The sequence below is a fragment of the Eurosta solidaginis genome, chromosome 3, assembly GCF_040869045.1.
Source record: "Eurosta solidaginis isolate ZX-2024a chromosome 3, ASM4086904v1, whole genome shotgun sequence".
Lineage (NCBI taxonomy): Eukaryota > Metazoa > Arthropoda > Insecta > Diptera > Tephritidae > Eurosta > Eurosta solidaginis.
In genome coordinates, this window is record NC_090321.1 from 225588790 (window position 1) to 225593086 (window position 4297).

A 4297-nucleotide genomic window follows, 5' to 3' on the forward strand; every position below is an offset into this window, starting at 1 on the left:
ATTGGTAAAAATTCCCAACATGGAGTGGAGTCGGATCGAGGCTTCGCTGCTGACGGTAATATTTCTTTATACACCGACGGTTCTAATTTAAACGGTAGGGTTGGAGATGGGGTATATTCAAAGGACCGAGACCTCCAACTCTCTTTCAGTCTATTTGATCATTGTAGCGTTTTCCAGGCAGAAGTATCAGCTATCATCGAAGCCGTAGTTTGAATAGGAAAACACACTATCGGCAAGGAAACCTTTATTTTTAGCGACAGTCATGCGACTTTCAATTCCCTTGGCTTTTACTCTTTAAATTCTGAATTAACACTCAACTGTCGTCGATATCTTCACGAGATGCCACAACAGAACCGTGAACATATCGCATGGGTTCCGGGACGCACGGGAATTGAGGGAAACTAGACGAACTTGCTAGGCAGGGAACGACAAAACAGTTTCTTTGTGACAAAGAATCCCTTGCCACATTCCAACTATTGCCAAAATAGTACATCTAGCCAACAATATATGACTACAAGTCCAGGGTGTCGGACATCTAAGCAAACCTGGCCGAAATGAGATCTTAAGAGATCCTGTGCCATTAATACCCTAACTGTAGATAAAGTTTCCATACTTGTAAGAGTACGAACTGGGCACTGTGTCTTGTCTGTAAGCATGCAGAAATAGGTTAGGGGTATCCCATCGTCAATGCTGTAAGAGCTGTAAAGATGATGAAGATGAGGAAATTGTGGACGTCCACCGGCCTGGCGTTAAGTGGTGGCTGACAGCGTAGTCTGGGAGATCACTTTTTGGGGAATCAACGACAGGTCGTGGCCTAACATCAAAGACTTGGTAGCCTTATCAGATCTTCGAAATTTTTCGAAAAGGAGAATGTGCCTCCGCGATTTCCAATTCAATCTAACCTTAATATGGGTTTTCCATGTGGCAGTTTTGATAACCTGGCATGCTTATTCATTTATTACCTCAAAACAAATTAATGGCTTTCAACTTTCAAAAAACCCTGTACATCTTATTAAATCTCTATGAGTAAGCGTCATTTGTGTGTGCGGCTTCCAAGAACAGAATTTGCTAAAAATATTTTGTGCCATAATTGGATGATTTTGACATGCACCGCTGAACAATTTGACATGCATCTCCAGAGAATACGAGCATGCATACAAGCCATAGAACACTAGTAAAGTTCGCCAAACAAAGACGCGTAGCCGATCAAAACACACGTCTCACACCACACACATCGAACATACAGTCACCGTACCCAGTATGCGTTCCCCAACACTTTTCAGCGATCAAAGCCAATACGACGTGCGCTCAGTTGGGGCTCAGTTGGGGTTCAGTTGCAGTGCGACAATTTGACAACTGCAGGAATTAAAGTAGATATGTGACTAGTTAGTACAATATATTCTAGCACTAAGAAAATACAACAATTGTATTGTGGCGATATCAACAACAAACGTGACATTTTTCCATTGAAAGCTTTAACTCTTGATTAGCGGAAAAATGAAATATTTATGTCGTTCGTTCTTTTGTGAGTAATTAAGCAAGAATTTGGAGCACCAGCGTTTTTAAATGATGATTTTTCACAAAAAAAAAAAAAAAATTTAAATCACGCACTGAATAATGAATGAATGATGTGCTGGTAATTGACACCCACACCCAGTTTTATTGTAGTTTGTGTGCAGTTTAGATGGTGAAAAAGTTAGTGCAGCTGTCACGATCATTGATAAAGAGAATGACGAGCCGCGTTTCGAATACATACATACAAACATCGTATATGGAGGCAACATAATAGGGGGACTCATGTAACCTTATAAATGCCTTATAAATAAATTTATCTAGTGCATAAACGAGCTGTCAAATTTTGTATGAAAAACCATTTACACAATTTGTATAAATTTACGCGCACATTTCATTGTGTAAACGCGGTAAACTCAAAGGAATGCAACCTTGCAGACATTACAGCAGGCATTTTCATCAGAAATCTCCAACATCAGCAAGCCATTTACAAGAATATCTTAGTAAAGACGTTTTAGCTTTGATTTGTTACTTTTTCTTGGAACTTTTAATTTGTATAACAATCAAAAAATTTTTGTTTGGCAATAATACAGCTGATAAACAATCAAGTTTATCATGAATATTACTAGGTGTGTTCATATAACAGTGTGTGCGATATTACATCCCTAAAAGGGTTTAGATTTAACAACTTCGCAGCTCTTCAAAATCGCCCAATTAGAGAACAGGAAACCATATTGAGAACGTCATTATCGACAGCAGGGACACCCTGTGGGTGAGCTGCGATTAAGATCATATCGCACACCTGATCAAAACAGCGATATTTTCTCGCTGATTAGTGGCGGTATTGGTAATTGGTAATTATTCAGTTCGGTAGGTGTTGGTCAGGGAGTCCGGATGTACTCATAACATCAAATTTTCAGATTATAGAGTTACTGTGCGATATGATCTCTTCACTCACAGGTACTGAAAAAAATCGCAGCGATTTAGAAAACTTTGCCTCAGGAACATACAAAACAAAAAAAAAAAAAAAAATACTTGGTGCGATTCACCTACCAGGAGATCTTCTCTTCCAATTTGTGTCGTGCTACTTTTAAATTTTTCCTACAATTGCTTCCGACTCACATATTTTATGCTGACCATTGTGGATAAGTACAAGTGTGTTGACTTCCTTCTGACAGGCACTCGCTTAAGTTAGTATAAGGGGAAAATCTGGGTTGCCATTGTTGTTTCGGTTGAAAACGGTCAATTAGGGTTCTGTGCAGGGACGTAAAAGATTGAAACAGGGTTTATGTAGTCACAAAAGTGTTGCTCCTGTTACACATCATTTTAATTTTATATCATGGCGAAAATTGTTCAGTTCAGTTATTGATTTTCTGTAAAACTTTAATTTATTACATGACAAAACTTTAATTTATTAGGTGACTCTTCTAAGTGTAAAAGCATAGAAAACATATGCTAGACCATTTGCAAAAAATCCTGAACTCCCTTATAGTTTTACAAATTATTGTGAAACACTTTTAAATACAAGAACAAAGTATGTCGGTAAAATATTTTCTAGGATTTCTGAATTTCTGTACCCAAGTTCATTATATTTGTGTAATAGAAGAATCTGGTAACAACATTTTTAAATGAAAAAACAACAATGTTCCACGTGTGGCGTTTTATATTTTGTTAAGTTTCTCTAGACTTTTTTAACTCTAATTTAAATAAATTTTGCTTTCCGTATGCTTCCGCATTGCTGGAGGTTGCAAGTCTTCTATTATTTATATTTCCGTGGAAATATATGCAACTATTTTATCTGTAAATACTACAAAGTTTTATTGAACTATCAAATGCAACTCAGCGTAGCGTACTCTCACGTACCAAAAATTCAACTCTACTTACTTACTTACTTAATTGGCGCTTAACCGTCTAAACGGTTATGGCCGTCCAACAAGGCGCGCCAGTCGCTCCTTCGCTCCGCCAACCGGCGCCAATTGGTCACACCAAGGGAGTTTAAATCGTTTTCCACCTGGTCCTTCCAACGGGGTGGGGGCCGCCCTCTACCTCTGCTTCCATAGGCGGGTTCCGATAGAAACACTTTCTTGGCCGGAGCATCATCTTTCATTCGCCGGAGCATCATCATCGATTCTCTTTTCACGGGTTGTTTCCAAGATTTGGCGCATTGTGAAAATCTGGTCGATGGTAGATTTACCAGGTCTGAAGCCGCACTGATAAGGTCCAATCAGTCGGTTCACGGTGGCCTTCAATCTTTCGCACAATATACTTGAAAGGACCTTATATGTGATATTAAGAAGGCTGATTCCACGATAGTTGGTGCATTTTGCAGTATCCCCCTTCTTGTGGACTGGGCAAAGAACACTTAGATCCCAACCGTCGGGCTTGCTTTCGTCCGCCCATATTTTGCTAAGAAGCTGCTGCATGCGCCTTACCAACTCCTCGCCGCCGAACTTGAATAGCTCCGCAGGCAATCCATCAGCGCCCACGGCCTTGTTGTTTTTCAATCTGATTATTGCTATTCTAACTTCGTCATAATCGGGCGGGGGGACATATATTCCATCATCATCGATTGCGGCATCGGGTTCTTCATCTCTGCGCGGTGAATTGCTGCCTCCATTTAGAAGAACAGAGAAGTGTTCCCTCCATAATCTAAGCACTCTCTGGACATCAGTTACAAGGTCGCCGTTTTCATTCCTACAGGAGTTTGCCCCGGTCTTAAAACCTTCCGTCTGTCGCCGTATTTTTTGGTAGAATTTTCGGGCGTTATTCCTGGTGGCTAGCAGCT